Here is an 18,611-nt window from a genome sequence, read left to right as displayed (position 1 = left end):
AAAATGTTATGAATATTAAGGATCATGATAGTCCTGTCAAGTGTTCTTAATTGGAAAAAAACTGGAATAATTCAGCATGTAAAATCTTTAAGCCCTCTGTAAGAAGGAAATGTAAAAATAATTAGAGGTCGTGGGTTTTTGTTCTGTTGACATTGGGAGTGAGTACCGTCTAAAAACGAAGATAAGATTTTGAGTGCCACAAATCTGCTGCCTGGCTTTGGTCATATCACATCTCCTTTCTTGCCTAATAGATCTTCAATGCTGAGATGGGGGAAGGGGTAATAATAATCAACCCAGAAGGCTGTGCGGGGTGGAAAAAGAGATATGAAAGTGCTTTGCAAACTGTGTGGTACTTTGAGCGCTGGAACTGAAGTGAATTCATGTTTCTGGTTGGGTCATGGAAACTTCCCAGAAAGCCTGCTGCTTTATGCAGGGTTGGCTCAGGCAGTGGTGAGGTGGGTGGTTGCATCTGGTTGTCGGTGGCCAAGATCACTGTTTACCAAAGGAAGGAAAGAGAGGAACATTTAAAACAAAACACTTTTTAAAAATATAAATTTAGGCTTTATGTATGATCCAAGCTTTCTTTTCTGAGTTTTTATTTCTTTTTTTAGGAAAATTTCCAGTATACACACAAGTATTGAGGATGAACCACAGATTATCTAAACCCAACTTGAACATTTAGGGGGTTGGTTAGCAAATTCTAGATAACAAATCATTTTACCCATAAATACTTTAGTGTAAATCACCAACGGATTAGGAATTTTTTTAACGTAACCAAAATACCATTATTACACATAGCAATGTTAACTGATTCCTTAATATCATTTTTGGGGGATTGAATTATGTCCCCCACAAAAGGCATGTTCGGGTCCTGACCCCTGGTCCTGTGGGTGTGAACCCATTTGTAAAGGGGACCTTTGAGGATGTTATTAGTTCAGGTGCCCAAACTGCATGAGGGTGGACCTTCATCCCATATGCCTGAAGTCCTGTAAGCAAAGGAACTAGGAGCCACAGGGAGTGAGTATGGTCTACAAACAAACATAGGGTTTTATGCAGCGATAGATAAACTAAAACACTAATGCATGTCAGGTTTCCATGATTGTCTAAAAAATGGCTTTTTACTGTTGGTTTGTTAGACTTAGGATCTAATGAGCATGACTCATGGTTGCAAATGAAGCTTGTATTTATCCCTGAACATAGCACTTATTCTAACATCCTGTGTAGAATTTTTTGTGCTTGTTAGGTTTCTCTGATTTGCCACTTTCAATCTACCAAAATTAGCAGAATCCACTTGAATAAATGGGGGACTTGAGGAGGGATGAAGTTTTATTTATTTATTTATTTATTTATTTATTTATTTTTTGGGGGGGATGAAGTTTTAAATTTCTGGCTGGTTTCAATCTTTCTATTGGTCAACCATGTGCTCTAATGAAACTTTAGTGGCCTTTGTTGAGTTCTTGACTTTTCTTTCCACACTAGTATGAGAAATCCTGTCCTGTTTCCCAAAGTTAATTACTACCTGGGGAGACCCAGGGACTGGGCTAGTAGACATGTCAAATGGGTGGGGAGCACTTGGGGTACTCATAGGTCAGGTAACTGTTGCCCAAGCTGTTGGCAGGTATTGAAGGTGAGAAGGAGAGCTGCTTTAACACTTCTGGGTTCTCATGAGCTTCTTAAAGGCAAAGAGTGTCTCCCCCTGGTAGTCACCAATATTTGGAGACCCTATTTTTAAAAGTTACTAAAACAAGAATCCCATACATTTAAACCAAAGATGGATAAAATCAGTGAAGCATGGACTTTCGAGGCTCTAAGTATCTTAATAGACTCTATATCCCAGAGATCCTTGAACTTTACTATTTTGTTTTCAAGTTATGTTCTCACCTTCTTTGTCACAAATCACTAAAACAAATTTGCTCTTTAAACTTAAGATATCTCATTATTATAAAAGGTACTAAAATAGAACTACACTTGTAAAATTTCATAGTACTTAGAAATACAGGAACAATTGTGGTTGCTGCTGTAGCTTTTATTAAATATTGTACCCAAAACAAGCTCAAGTTATGCATCATTACTTGCTTTTACTTGGTTTCTGACCTTGGATATATAAAGTGGTGAAAAATCTTCTCTCATCATTTCGATGTCATAAGAATCTCCAACCTTTTCTTTTCTAGTTGACGAAACTATTTAAGCATGCAGAAATTCTCAAGCTTTGTCGTCTCAGACTCCACTTGGATTTGACCATTGATTGGTTCATAATTCAGTGAGCTATCCTTTTATCAAATCATTGTCATTGGAGAATCCAGGGTTAAATTAAAAAATTCAGTATCTGTTGTCATTGCTGTCGGTGGACTTTTGCTTGTGAGAGGTTTTGGCTATGTTAGGATCCCCTCGTAAAGGGCATACGGTGGAACATGAATAATTTCTTGACACTTCAGTTGAGGTGGTCATTCCTACATTTACTGAAATAACATTTGTTTTGTTAAAGAAGACTTGAATGGAATTTTTTTTTCAATGTGATTTATATAATTGGAATGTTTTCTAATGAAAGCAGATAACTTTTGTTACCTAGTTCATCTTGGCTTCTTGCATAGATATGTTGACTTAATTTTAGATGTTGGAATGAATGTACAGTAGAGAAAAGAATATATGCTTTATTTCAGTTATTGCGTGGTTGAGAAGGAAGCATCGTGGCATGGGGAAGCCCCCTTGTTTCCTTATGAAAAAGGAAGACATTGTGCTTGGTACCCATTTCTATAGAGAAAGCACAAAGGAACGGTGATTTAGAGCAAGTCCTCTGATGTTTATAGCTCCCACAGAGTACCCAGAGCCTCCTTCAGTTTTAAAAGCAGCTGAAGACAGTTACGTGACTGTCCAGCATTCAGTGAATGATCCTGATTTGAGGAATTTGTTTCTTAACAAGGGCAACGGATCACTACTTAATTTCTAGCAAAGCAGTGGCGCCATCAGTGCAAATTGATCCACCTGTGTGTGGTGTTATCTTACGCTTCAGAATTCTCTTGAGATGGAACCCATTGATTGAATTTGGAGTTTATGGCAGTGGTTCATAGTACCAGCCACTGCTGCTGTCAGCCTTACTTGATTATACCAAACAGCTGCCTAAGAGGCATTCATATGTTCCAGAACTTATGGCCCAGACTGAATTCTTTATAATTTGCATCATTTCACAAGAGAACCTGCCGATAGTTTTTTTTTTTTTTTGGTACATCTGGCCCCAGAACAACTTTTTGATTTTTCCAGTACATGAGGATTCACTAATTTTTCAGCTATTATATGCAACTTCACAAAAATATGCAATTTACAGGGTGCTTATAACTAGGGCCATTTTCAAGTATCAAACAAAACCCCATGTATCCTGAGATTTTTGCTGCAAATTGGGACGTTGAGGATTTTGGGAAGTCAAGGTCCTTGTCTGTCAAAGTGGTCAAACCCACTGATGACTTGAAAATATTGAGTGGTCAGATTCCCTCCATCTTGGCAAGGTTGCCAAGTATCGGCATACCTCATTTTAATTTGCTTTGCTTTATTGCGTTTCACAGATACTGTGTTTTTTACAAATTAAAAGGTTTGTGGCAGCCCTGCATCGAGCAAGTCTATCGGTACCGTTTTCCCAACAGCACGTGCTCACTTTGTGTCTTTGTGTCATGTTTTAACTATGGTATGTACATTGTTGTTGTTTAAGACATGTGCTATTGCATTATATAAGTGTAAACATAACTTTATATGCACTGGGAAACCAAAAAATTTGTGCAACTTACTTTATTGCAGTATTTACTTTATTAGGGTGGTCTGGAACTGAGCCTGCAATATCTGCGAGTTATTCCTGTAAGTGATAAGGCATTGATCCCCTTAGGGGCTGAATTCTGACAAAGCCTTGGCACTTCATTTGTATGGGGATCAGGAAGTCCCCCTACCCCCACCATGTGCAGACACAGTGGTTCTCTTCACACTACATCCTCCTGACTCAAAATAAGCAGCTCACCTCTGCTGTGTATGCTCTGATTTGCAGGCAATACTGCTCACTGGCACTAATAATTTTATTTACTGTTATCATTATAGTTTTTTTAAATTACAAAACAACACATAATTGTTAACAATTTCAAACAATATAGAAATCATAAAGTAAAAAAAAAAAAGATTTCTTCCTCCTAAAAAAAAGTCATTAGTGTTTGATGGATTGATATTTATCCTTTGGACTTTTTAATTCTGTTCACATTTAAACAAATACAAGTCTACATAGATTGATTATTCTTTACACAACGAAATTGTACATATTTTATTATGTCTTGGAGATGTATTTGCCTCAATACACATAAGCCTTTATCCTCTTTTTAAATGTCTGCATTTCATTTCGTGGTATATATGTACTATTTTTAATTTTATCACTGCCTTGCTAATGGACATTGTTCATGCTAATAAATGACACAATGAACAACCTTACTGATATCTTTGAGAACATGTGCTTCGTAACATGAAACCACAGATTATGTGGTTTCTTAGAATGAGATTGCTAGATCAAAGAATATGCCTTTTTAAATTTTCATGCCTATTGCTAAATTGTTCTTCATAAAAATTTTACCAATTGATACTCTCCCCAGTGATGTATGAACACTGCATGGTCTGTCCTGAGTTTTGTCAATCTGCGAGGAAGGGGGAAAATCTAATCTTTTATTTAATTTCCCTAATTGCTAGTGAGGATGAACATCTTTTCTGGTTTATAGATTTTTATAAATAGCTTATGTATTTTGCTCATTCATTTCTTTGCCTCTTTTTCTAATATTTTTGTCTTATTTTATATGAGCTCTTAAACAGTTTAAGTATTGTTTATATGTTTTATATTGTGTCACTTGTGTTTAAACCTTATTAATGGTTTCTTTTCATATTCAAAGGTTTGTAACATGTAGTCAAATCAATCAACCTCTTCTTTTGTGGTTTCTAGGTTTTCAATCTGGTGTAGGAAGAACTTCCTCACCACAAATTAAAAACAAATTCTCCTATATTTTTTCCAATATATTGTATTTGCCGGTTATATTTCTTTTTTAAATCTATTTGGAAATTATTGTTCTTTATGATGTGAGTTAGGGATCAAACTCAGTTGTCCTAGTACTTAGTCATTTGTCTGTCTTTCCCAACTGATTTAAAAATAATACATCTTTCATATTCTAGAAATCCCACACACACAAATTCTATCTAGGTGATCCTTTCATTTATCAGTTATCTTACCGATAATACACTGTTTTATTTCTTCAAACTTTAAAATATGTTTTGATGTCTGTTAAAGCAATCTCCTCTTTATTGTTCTGTTTCAAAACTTTTACAGCTATTTTGTACTTTTTCCCTTCCAGAGGAATTTCAGATTCAGCCTGTCAAATTCCATAACAAATACTGATGGCATTTCCTCAAACATTTTTTAATGAAATTTTTCAAACATACAGGAAAGTAGAAAGGATCTTAGGGTGGCCCACGTCACATTCCCTTGGGAGTCATGTCCCATGTTGGGGGGGAGGTTAATGAATTTATTTGCTGAGTTGGGCTTAGAGAGAGAAAAGCCACGTCTGAGAAATGAAAGAGGTTCTCCGGAGGTGCCTTTTAGGCATAATTATAGGAAGGCTTAGCCTCCCATATACAGCCCTAAGTTTCACAAGAGCAAGCTTCAAGTCGAGGGCCTGATTTATTAAGTAGTGTATTTCTAATTTCACATAACATATATTCTGTCCCAAGATAAACAGTTTCTCACATTATCTTCACTTAGTTGTACAGTCATCATCAGTCTCAATTTAATCAATTATCATAACATAAAACATCCCAGAGCTCTTATCAGCCACTATTTATTCATCCCTAGTATTAGTATAGTGCTGGTAAGATATCCCTATTAAATATAGTCTATAATGTGTAATGGGTAGGTTTTCCATAAATAACTCTGTTGTTATTTCTTTGTACCAGTGTCATACCTTATAAGTATATCGTGCTAACACTTACTTATATCTGTAGTGCTACTCTGGGTTATATGCCTTTAAACAACCACCTTCAAACCCATTCACCTTCAATGCAGCACTGATACTTATAATCTGATTAACGAACCATAATCACCCCTGTGCATTCCCATACCATTAACTTCACCCTCATTATCATGTCTGTACCCATTAGATTATCATTCCCCCTTCACTAGCTTCTGTCTGTCTCTAGGTCCCCTATACTCTACATTGTAAGATCACTTATTTTACATTGTTCACAGAGTTCACATTAGTGGTAACATAAAATATCCCTCCTTTTGTGTCTGGCTTATTTCACTCAGCATTATGTCTTCAGGGTTCCTCCATGTTGTCATATGTTTTAAGACCTCATTCCTTCTTACTGCTGCGTAGTATTCCATTGTACGTATATACCACATTTTGTTTATCCATTCGTCTGTTGAAGGACACTTAGATTGTTTCCAGTTCTTGGCAATTGTGAATAATGCCACTATGAACACCAGTGTGCAAATGTCTGTTTGTGTGATTGCTTTCAGATCTTCTGAGTATATACTGAGAAGTGAAATTGCCAGATTTTAAGGTAACACAATATCTCCTTTTCTGAGGAACCACCAAACTGTCTTCCACAGTGGCTGTACCATTATACAGTCCCACATCCTCTCCAGCATTTGTAGTTTTCTGTTTGTTTAATAGCAGCCATTCTTATTGGTGTGAGATGGTATCTCATTGTGGTCTTGATTTGCATTTCCCTAATAGCTAGAGAAGATGAACATTTTTTCATGTGCTTTTTAGCCATTTGTATTTCCTCTTCAGAGAAGTGTCTTTTCATATCTGTTGCTCTTTTTATAATTGGGCTGTTTGTACTATTGTCGTTGAGTTGTAGGATTTCTTTATATATGCAAGATATCAGTCTCTTATCAGATGCATGGTTTCCAAATAATTTCTCCCATTGCATTGGCTGCCTCTTCACCTTTTGGATGAATTCCTGTGATGTACAGAAGCTTTTAATTTTGAGGAGTTTCCATGTATCTAGTTTTTATTTCATTGCTTGTGCTTTGGGTGTAAGGTCTAAGAAGCTACCTCCTAATACTAGGTCTTGAAGATGTTTCCCTATATTATCTTTTAGGAGTTTTATGGTACTGTCTCTTATATTGAGGTCTTTGATCCACTTTGAGTTAATTTTTGTATAGGGTGTGAGGTAGGGGCCCTCTTTCATTCATTTGGATATGGATATCCAGTTCTCCAAGCCCCATTTGTTGAAGAGACTGTTCTGTTCTAGTTCAGTGGATTTGGGGGCCTTATCAAAAATCAGTCGACCATTGACCTGGGGGTCTATTTCCAAACTCTCAGTTTGATTCCTTTGATCAATATGTCTAGCTTTGTGCCAGTACCGTGCTGTTTTGACCACTGTGGCTTTATAGTAGGCTTCAAAGTCAGGAAGGATAAGTCCTCCCAGTTTGTTTTTCATTTTTAGAATGTTTTTAGCAATTCAAGGCCCCTTTCCCTTCCAAATAAATTTGATAATTAGCTTCCAAGTCTACAAAGTAGATTGTTGGAATTTTGATTGGAATTGCATTGAATCTGTAGATCAGTTTGGGTAGCTTTGACATATTCATGATGTTTAGCCTTCCTATCCATGAACATAGAATATCTTTCCATCTCTTTAGGTCTCCTTTTATTTCTTTTAGTAAAGTTACATAATTTTCTGTGTAGAGGTCTTTTATATCGTTGGTTAAGTTTATTCCTGGGTACTTGATTTTTTTAGTTGCTATTGTGAATGGACTTTTTTTCTTGTGTGTCTTTTCAGTTAGGTCATTACTAGTGCATGAGAACATTACTGATTTTGTGCATTAACCTTGTATCCTGCCTCTTTGCTGAACTTATTAGCTCAAGTAGCTGTGTCATTGATTTCTCAGGATTTCCCAAATATAAGATCATATCATCTGCAAATAATGACAGTTTTACTTCTTCCTTTCCAATCTGGATGCCTTTTATTGTTTTGTCTTGTCAGATTGCTCTGGCTAAAATGTAAGCACAATGTTGAGTAGTAGTGGTGACAGCAGGCATACTTGTTTCATTCCCAATCTTAGGGGGAAGGCTTTCAGTCTTTCGCCATTGAGTACTAAGCTGGCTGTGGGTTTTTCATATACAGCCTTTATCATATTGAGGAAGTTTCCTTCAATTCCTAACTTTTGAAGTGATTTTATCAAGAAAGGACGCTGAATTTTGTCAAATGCCTTTTCAGCGTCTATTGAGATGATCATTTGATTTTTCCCCTTTCAATTTGTTAATGTGTTTTATTATGTTGATTAATTTCCTTATGTTGAATTACTCTTCCATGCCTGGGATGAACCCCACTTGGTGTTGTGGTGTGTGATTTTTTTTATGTGTCTTTGGATTCAATTTGCAAGCATTTTGTTGAGAATTTTTGCATGTATATTCATTAGGGAGACTGGCCTGTAGTTTTCCTTTCTTGTAGCATCTTTATCTGGTTTTGGTATTAGAGTGGTGTTAGCTTCATAAAATGAGTTACCTAGTGTTCTCTTTTCTTCAATTTTTTGAAAGAGTTTGAGCAGGAATGGTGTCAGTTCTTTTTGGAAAGTTTGGTAAAATTCCCCTATGAGCCTTCTGTCCCTGAGCTTTTATTTGTAGGAAACTTTTTTGATGACTGATTGGATCTCTTTACTTAACGATTGGTTTGTTGAGGTCTTCCATTTCTTCTCAGGGTCAGTCTAGGCTGTTCATGTGTTTCCAGGAAGTTATCCATTTCCTCTAAATTGTCTAGTTTGTTGGTGTACAATTGTTCATAGTATCCTCTGATTTTTTAAGTTTCTTCGGGATCCACAGTAATGAACCCCCTCTCATTTATGATTTTATTTGGGTTTTCTCTTTTTTTGACTTTGTCAGTCTAGCTAAGGGTTTGTTGATCTTCTCAAAGAACCAATGATGAGAGATCTATCATTGCTTAGCTCACTGTATCATTTATTTCTGCTTTAATCCTTGTTATTTCTTTTCGTCTACTTGCTTCACAGTTAGTTTGCTGATCATTCTCCAGATTCTTCAGTTGTTCCATTAGTTCTTTGATTTTAGCTTTTTCTTCCTTTTTTTATTTTTTTAAATTTAATAAATTTTATTTTGAAATAAATTCAATCTTACAGGAAGAGTTGCAAAAACCATACAAACCCCATCATACCCCGACCCCCTTCCCCCGATACCCTGATCCACCACCTTTAACATCCTGTCACACCATTTCTTTCTTTCCCTCCCTCACTCCCTCCCTCCTTTCCTCCCTATCTATTATCCATCATCAATTGCTCTGTCCTTTGAACATATGAGAACAAGCTGCACATATCTTTGAACAAACAATATAATTCACATATACCTTTCCCATGGACAAGAACATTCCTTTATGCAATCTCATTAAGCGCGGCTAAGAAGTTCAAGAAATTCAACATTGATACAAAGCTTACATTCTATATTTCCTTTTTTTTTTTTTTTTTTCTTATGTCCCAGCTGTGTCCCTTTGAACCTCCTCTCCTCCATCCTCAGATCCCATCCAGGATCATCCTTGACATTTAATTGTCATTATCTATTTAGACTTTTTTTTTTTTTTTTTCCAATTGTGGAAACATATATATAGCCTAAATCTTCCCATTCCACCCCCTCCCTAGCATTCCATTAGTGGGATAAATCATATTTAGTATGCTATCACCTTCCCACCATCCATTTCTAGACGTTTCCCTTCACCCCAAACAGAAACCCTACTCTCATTTCTTAACTCCCCATTGCCCCTTCCCCCACTTCTCGGAACCCCTACTCTACTTTTCATCTCTATGGTCATATTCTCTGATACTTTCTTTGTGTTTACCGTGGTGCTTACATTCAACATCTTAAATCTATAACAATCTTGTTTTTCTTTGATACCAACTTAACTTCAATATCACACATAAACTATGTTCCTATACTCCATCATTCCCCCACCTTTATGTAGTTCTTGTCAAAAATTACATATTTTACATTGAGTCCAAAACCACTGATTTATCATTTCAGTTTATGTATTTTAGATCCTGTAGGAAGTAAATAGTGGAGTTATAAATAAAAAATACAGTAGTATTGGTATTTATATTTACCATGTGATCTTTACTGGAAATCTTTATTTCTTCATGTAGTTTCAGTCAATTGTTTAGTGTCCCTTCCTTTTCAGCCTGCTCAACTCCCTTTAGCATTTCTTATAGGACTGATTACTGGTGATGAAGTCCCTCAGCTTTTGATTATCCGGGAATGTTTTTATCTCCCCCTCATTTTTACCCTCCAGGTGTTTGTGAATTCTCCAAGTCTGTGATGGTTATTGACTTCTATTTGTATTCCATTGTGGTCAGAGAATGTGCTTTGAACAAATTCATTTTTTTTTTTAATTTATTGAGGCTTGTTTTTATGTCCCAGCATACCATCCATTTTGGAGAAAGATGCGTGATCACTAGAGAAGAATGTGTTTCCTGGTGACCTGGGATGTAATATTCTATATATGTCTGTTAAAATTCTCTCTATCTTTCTCTCCTTTCTTTGTTTCTCTGTCAGTAGGACTCCCTTTAGTATCTGAAGTAGGGCAGGTCTTTTATTAGAAAAATCTCTCAGCATTTGTTTGTCTGTGAAAAATTTAAGCCCTCCCTCAAATTTGAAGGAGAGTTTTGCTAGATAAAGTATTCGTGGTTGGAAATTTTTCTCTCTGAGAATTTTAAATATGTCATGCCACTGCCTTCTCACCTTCTCGGTGGCCACTGAGTAGTCACTACTTAGTCTTATGTTGTTTCCTTTGTATGTAGTGAATTGCTTTTCTCTTGCTGCTTTCAGAACTTGCTCCTTCTCTTCAGTATTTTGACAGTCTGATCAGAATATGTCTTGGAGTGGGTTTATTTGGATTTATTCTATTTGGAGTTCGCTGGGCATTTATGCTTTGTGTATTTATATTGTGTAGAAGGTTTGGGAAGTTTTCCCCAACAATCTCTTTGAATACTCTTTCTAGACCTTTACCCTTCTCTTCCCCTTCTGGGACACCAATGAGTCTTAAATTTGGACATTTTATTTTATCTATCATATCCCTGAGATCCATTTTGATTTTTTCAATTTTTTTCCCCATTCTTTCTTTTGTTCTTTCATTTTCTGTTCTGTGGTCCTCGAGGAGGCTGAGTTGTTGTTCAGCTTCTTCTATTCTTGTATTATGGGTATCCAGAGTCTTTTTAATTTGGCCTACAGTTTCTTTAATTTCCATAGATCTTCTATTTTTTTATTTACTCTTGCAATGTCTTCTTTATGCTCTTCTAGGGTCTTCTTTCTGTCTTTTATATCCTGTGCCATGCTCTTCTTCATGTCCTTTATATCCTGTGCCATGCTCTCATTGCCTGTCTGTAGTTCTTTGATTAATTGCTCCAAGTATTGTGTGTCTTCTGATCTTTTGATTTGGATGTTTGGGATTGGGTTCTCCATATCGTCTGGTTTTATCATATGCTTTAGGATTTTCTGTTGTTTTTGGCCTCTTGGCATTTGCTTTACTTGATCTCTTAATTTGTCAGAACTGCAGCTTGGTGGCGTACACTTTATCTAACCAGCAGATGGTGTCCATGAGTCACCTATTCCCCTCAAATCAGTTCTCCCCAGCTTTGTCTTTTTGGTGTGTGGGGATCTGACTTTTGTGAGGTCCAACTGGTGCACTTAATTTGGGTGTGTTGTCGGTGCTCTCTGCCCTGAATGTGGGGTGTGTGTCTGGGTGGTTAGGCAGGCAGGGCAGCTTTAATAATCAAACCTCCCAGGTGTTCCCGGAGATTTAAGGCTGTTGTCTGCCACTGACCCACAAATCCTTGGTATTTGCATAGGTTCCCTGGGATTTCCAAGCGGGTTCCCCTTCCCTGCTGTGCTCTTCCAGGACCTCTGCTGAGGGTGGGCCGTGCCATGTCACAAGTGTGTGCTGGCCTCCAGGGAAGCCCTGGGACACCGGGCCATGCAGGGGCATTCCCAGCCTGCTTCAAAGATGGTTGAATGGGACGTGTTAACTTCCCCCTTTCCACACAGCACTGCCCTCCCAGCTCCAGGGCAATCAGCCGTGGGTGTATTAAAGGCCACTGTCCACAGCTGACACTGTGACGTGTGCGCAGAGCTGCGGGAAAGACTCCCCGTCACACTGGGCTTCCTGGCGCGGCTCTGGGCTGCAGGTCTGGCCCCAGGCAGGAGCGTCCCCTGCCCGCCAGGGAAATGGCTGCAAGTCGTGTGGTCCTTTCTCCCTTTCGCTCCCCTTTGCTCCCCTGGGCCTGAGACAATCAGCAGCGGGTTTGGTAAGGGGTATCCACCACGCCAGACACCGAGGCGTTAGCCCAGTCCGTACCTGCCGTGCTTCACTGCGGGGCTCCCCCCGTCGTATCTGCAGCTGCTCCCGGGCTTTTTTTTCTTTTTTTAAAGAACTAGTCCATCTCCAAACGCCAGCCCATTGTTTCCCCACACCACAGCGTGGCCGAGGGACTTTCAGCCGACTCACTCACTAGTTTCAGAATGCAGACTCCTGGTTTCACCAAATGCATGGTCCCTGTAGATTTAGCAGACCTTGTCTGGCTGGTGCTACTCTGGTCACTTTCTGGTTTTTATCTAGTATTTTTCACGGAGGTGTTTTTTTGCCCTGTTTCACCTAGCTGCCATCTTAGGTTCTCTCCCCTTTTTCTTCCTTTTTAATGTATGCATTTAGGGCTATAAATTTCCCCCTCAGCACTGCCTTCACTGCAACCCGTAGGTTTTGATATGTTGTGTTCTTCTTGTCATTTATCTCTAGATATTTAGCAATTTCTCTTGCATTTTGTTCTTTGACACACTGATTGTTTAGGAGTGTGTTGTTTAACCTCCACGTATTTGTGAATGTTCTGGTTCTTTGATGGTTATTGAGTTCTAGTTGCATTCCACTGTGGCCAGAGAATGTACTTTGAATAATTTCACTCTTTTTAAATTTATTGAGGCTTGCTTTATGCCCCAGCATATGCTCTTATCGTGGAGAACATTCCATGAGCACTAGAGAAAAATGTATATCCTGGTAATTTGGGATGTAATGCTCTATATATGTATGTTAAGTCTGATTCATTTATCACATTGTTTAGATTCTCAATTTCCTTGTTGGTCCTTTGTGTGGTTGTTCCATCTATAGAAGAAAGTGGTGTATTGAAGTCTCCCATGATTGTTGTAGAAACGTCTGTTGCTTCTTTCAGTTTTGCCAATGTTTGTCTCATACTTTGGGACACATTGATTGGGTGCATAAACATTTATGATTGTCATTTCTTCTTGGTGAATTGTCCTTTTTTATTAGTATATAGAGTCCTTCTTTGTCTCTTATGACATCTTTGAATTTAAAGTCTATTTCATCTGAAATTAGTATTGCTACCCCTGCTTTCTTTTGGCTGTAACTTGCATAGAATATTTTTTTCCATCCTTTCACTTTCAATCTCTTTGTGTCGCTGGGTCCAAGATGAGTCTCTTGTAAACAGCATATTGATGGTTCATACTTTTTAGTTCATTTTGCCAATCTTTATCTTTTAATTGGGGAGTTTAATCCATTCACATTCAGTGTTATTACTGTGAAGGCAGTTGTTGAATCAGCCATCTTAACCTTTGGTTTTTAGTTGTCAGATCTGTTTTTCCCCCCTCTCTCTTTTTTTCCTTTAAGTTGCCCTTACTAATACTCTTCAGTTCTGTTCCCTTCTCCAGGCCTCTCTCTCTCCTTTCTTTTTTCTCAGCTGGTAGTGTTCCTTTTAGTATTTCTTGCAGGGCAGGTCTCTTGTTAACAAATTCTCTCAGCATTTGTTTGTCTGTGAAAATTTTAAACTCCCCCTCAATTTTGAAGGAGCACTTTGCTGGATAAAGAATTCTTGGCTGGCAGTTTTTCTCTTTCAGAATTTTGAATATGTCATACCACTGCCTCCATGGTAATATTGAGTTTTTATCTCCAGGATTATGCTGTTGACTCTCCATTTATTTAGCTCTTCTCTTTTGTCCTTTTTAAAGTTTGTTATTTAAACTTTTTATTTCAAATACATGCAAATTTATTGTATTGTATTGTTACAAAAATAAAACCCCATATAGAGAACTGTAACATACCCCTATGTCCTTCCCCAGATACCCAGATCCATGAATTTTCACTTTTTGCCACATTTGCTATATCATTCTATCATTTATCTTGCTTTCTATCTGTAAAATTTATCATCCATTTTCTGAACACTCGAGTGTAGGTTTTATACATCATTTTCCTTGAATACTTAATATTTCTATGTACATTTTCTAAGGACAAGGATCTTCACTTTTGTAACCACTTAAGTGCAGTTATCAAGTTCAAGCAATTTTAACATTGACATAAAGCTTCCGTTTTTTTCATATGTCCCAATAATACCCCTCTGAGTCTTTTCTCCTCTTTTGTTGGATCCCATTCAGGATCATATTTAATTTTTATTATCATTTAATTGTTGTTATCTCTTTAGTTAATTACTACAGAAAAGAAATAAAGACAAAAAAAGAAAACTCAATTCCTCCCCTACCCCTAACTACCCACCCTCCATTATTGACTCATAGTATTGGTATAGTACATTTGTTACTGTGAATGAAATAATGCTAAAATACTGTTAACTGTAGTACATAGTTTGCAGTAGGTATATTTTTTCCCCTATATACTCCTCTATTATTAACTTCTAGTTATAGTGTCATACATTTGTTCTAGTTCATGAAGGAGATTTCTAATATTTGTACAGTTAATCACAGACATTGTCCTTCATAAGATTCACCATTTTATACATTCCCATCTTTTAACCTCCAGCTTTCCTCCTGGTGACGTACATGACTCTAAGCTTCCCCTTTCCACCACATTCACACACATGTTGGTTATTCTCACAATAATGTGCTACCATCACCTCTGTCCACTTCAAAACACTTAAGTTCAATCTAGTTGAACATTCTGTTCATAATAAGCAACTGCTCCCCATTCTTTAGCCTCGTTCTTTATCCTGTTAACTTATAGTTCATGTCTATGTATTTACATATTATAATTATTTCATATCAGTGAGACCATGCAATATTTGTCCTTATGTGTCTGACTTATTTCACTCAATGTAGTGCCCTTGTGATGGTTAGGTTCATGTGTCAGCTTGGCCAGGTGATGGTGCCCAGGTGTCTGGTCAAGCAAGCACTGGACTAACCATTACTGCAAGGACATTTGTGGCTCGTTAATAAACCAGAAGCCTGGTTTATTAAATCGTCAATTGGCTGCAGCTGTGACTGATTACATCCAGAAGGGAGTGTCTTCCACAATGAGAGAATGCAATCAGCTGGATTTAATCCAATTGGTTGAAGACTTTTAAGTGAGGCAGATAGAGGATGTTCACTTCTTCTTTGGCTAACCAGCAAAGTGTTTCCTGAGTAGTTCATTGAAGTTGCCAGTTTGTTCCTGAGGAGTTCCTTGAACATGTTCATCAAAGTTACCAGTTCGCTGCCTGAGGAGTTCATTGAACATCTTCATTGGAGTTGCCAGTTTGCTGCCTGCCCTACAGAATTTGGACCCGTGCATACCCACAGTTGCGTGAGACACTTTTATAAAATCTTATATTTATAGATATCTCTTGTTGATTCTGTTTCCCTAGAGAACCCTAACTATAGCCCTCAAGGTTTCTTCATCAACCATTTTTTTTTAAGATGGTTTTGTTCACCCATACTTTCCATTCTAAGTAAACAGTCGATGGTTACTGTATAGTCACATATTTATGTATTCACCACCATTACCACTATCTATATAAGGACATCTCCATTTCTTCCACAAAGAAGGAGGAAGAGTTAAAGAAGGTATAGAGACAAGAGAAAAAGAAAAAGAAGGGAAAAAAACATGACAGCTAAAAAGCCAAGAAAGGAAAGATAGAATTAAACTAAAGTAGAATAAAAGAGTCAGACAACATCACCAATGCCGAGAGTCCCATACCCCTCCCTTATGTCACCCTCTTGTAGGCACTTAGCTTTGGTATATTGCCTTTGTTACATTAAAGGAAGCATAATACAGTGTTTCTGTTAACTATGTCTCTAGTTTGCATTGATTTTATTTTCCCCCAAAACCAACCTATTTTTAACACCTTGCAAGGTTGACATTCATTTGTTCTCCCCCTTGTAAAAACGTATTTGTCCATTTTATCACAGTTGTTGAGCACTCTGGGTTTCACTGAGTTATAAATTCCCAGTCTTTATCTTTTCTCTTTCCTTCTGGTGTCCCACGTGCTCCTAACCTTCCTCTTTCAATCATACTCACAGTCATCTTTGTTCAGTGTACTTACATTGCTTGCTGCCATCACCCAAAATGGTATTCCAAACCTCTCACTCCTGTCTTTTCCTTTCTGTCTATATTGCTCCTTTTAGTGTTTCCTGTAGAACAGGTATCTTGTTCACAAACTCTGTCATTGTTTGTCAGAAAATATTTCAAACTCTCCCTCATATTTGAAGGACAGATTTGTTGGATATGGGATTCCTGGTTGGCTGTTTTTCTCTTTCAGTATCTTAAATGTATCACACCACTTCCTTCTTGCCTCCACAGTTTCTACTGAGAAATCCACACATAGTTTTATCAAGCTTCCTTTGTATGTGTTGGATCCCTTTCTCTTGCTGCTTTCAGGATTCTCTCTTTGTCTTTAATGTTTGATAATCTGATTATTAAGTGTCTTGGCATAGGCCTATTCAGATCTATACTGTTTGGGGTACGCTGTGCTTCTTGGATCTGTAATTTTATGTCTTTCTTAAGAGGTGGGAAGTTTTCATTGATTATTTCCTCTATTATTGCTTCTGATCCTTTTCCCTTCTCTTCTCCTTCTGGGACACCCATGACATGTACATTCATGAGCTTCATGTTGTCATTCAGTTCCCTGAGACATTGCTCATGTTTTTCCATTCTTTTCCCTATCTGTTCTTTTGTGTGTAGGATTTCAGATGTCTTGTTCTCCCGTTCCTGAGTGTTTTCTTCTGCCTCTTGAGATCTGTTGTATGTCTCCATTGTGTTTCTCATCTCTTGTGTTGTGCCTTTCATTTCCATAGATTCTGCCAGTTGTTTTTTCGAACTTTCAATTTCTACCCTATGTACGCCTAGTGTTTTCATTATACACTTAATCTCTTTTGCCATAGCTTCCCTAAACTTTTTTTTTCCTCCAGTCAATGTGCTTTTCCTAACCTGCCCAGCATGTGGCACCTGTCAGCCTGTCACTCTCGACTGGTGTAAGGTGGTGTGGCCCCTTCAATTTCTGTTCTGGCTGTTTTTCCCCAGGCTCTGGGGTCTGGTTCTGAAGGGAAAGCTGGGCACAACCTCCTTACCCTTAGGGAAGATACAGCCCCTAAGAAGTTATCATCTGCATTTGAATTGTCTCTCTGACTCTGTTATAGCCACCCTTGGCTGGGTCAGAGTGCTGCAAACTGAAAATGGCTGAGGTTTCTCCTCTGAGCCCCTCAGGTTGAGAGGGAGAAAAAGGGACAGAAAGCCCCCTTTTTGGGCTAGTACACCCCCCCCCCTGGTTTCACTCGGCCAGATGTAACATCTGGTCTTCTGGGACACCCCCTCCTGGGACAGCGGAGTCTTCTGGTTCTTTAAGGCCAGTCGTCACTTTAAAGCCTCTGTCTGCTTATTAGGGGCTTATAGCTTATATTCAGCAGTCCACATTTGTTAATTAAAACCCAGTTGGAGCTCAGCTGAGCTATATTCACTCACTAGGAGAGTGCTGCTTTCTACCACAGTGAGGTTTTACAGCTTAGCCTGCCATGGGGGGAGAGGCTCTCGATGCAGTTCCACAGCTTTTGCTTACAGATTCCGTGCTGCAATCTGAGGCATTTCTACCAATCCAGGTTGGTGTACGATGTGTGGACAGTCATGGTTGTCCCCCAGCACTTATTCCACATTATTTACTGGTTATTCCTGGTTGTTTATTAGTTGTTCTAGGGGACTGACTAAATTCCTCTCCTCTCTATGGCTCCATCTTGTCCCTCCCCCCACCACTTTTAAAAAGGCTTTTTCTCAATTTGATGTTCGTCTTGTTACTGCAATCCTTTAACTGTTGCCTGGAGCTCTAAGAAAGTTTTTTCTGCCAGTTCTTGCTGGTTGTTCAAAGCTTCTGTGGAGGGAACAGAGCCCTGAAGCATTTTCATTTGATTGGGGCCTTTATTAAAATTTTGTAGATAAAGAAATTCAAGCAGAAATCAGTGAATTTGACAACAGGAAATTAATAAAAAAAATCAACAAAACCAAAAGCTGGTTCTTTGAAAAGATCAATATTATTGATAAACCTATGGCAAGGGAAAAAGAGAGAAGATAGCAGTTGCTAATTTCAGGAATGAAAGAGGGGGCCATCACAACTGGCCTCATGGACATTAAAGGGTAATAAATTCTATTAGAATGGCTAAAATGCAAAACACTGACAACACCAATTACTGGCGAGGATGTGGAGCAATAGAAACTCTCATTCATTGCTGATGGGAATGCAAAATGGTGCAGCTACTTTGAAATACAGTCTGGCAGTTTCTTATAAAGCTAAACATAGGCTTACCATAGAACCCAACAATTGTACTTCTAGGTATTTACCCAAA

The 18,611-nt window shown here is 38.1% G+C and overlaps 1 protein-coding gene across 10 annotated transcripts in view; it reads left to right on the top strand.

Moving 5' to 3' along the window:
• Window positions 1-18,611, top strand: part of ZHX3 (zinc fingers and homeoboxes 3) — a 198,073-nt gene that overhangs the window by 153,301 nt on the left and 26,161 nt on the right. The gene's annotated exons all lie outside the window — the stretch shown is intronic.

Source organism: Choloepus didactylus, chromosome 19 (assembly GCF_015220235.1).
Source record: "Choloepus didactylus isolate mChoDid1 chromosome 19, mChoDid1.pri, whole genome shotgun sequence".
Taxonomy (NCBI): domain Eukaryota; kingdom Metazoa; phylum Chordata; class Mammalia; order Pilosa; family Megalonychidae; genus Choloepus; species Choloepus didactylus.
This window is presented reverse-complemented; position numbering and strand designations above follow the sequence as displayed.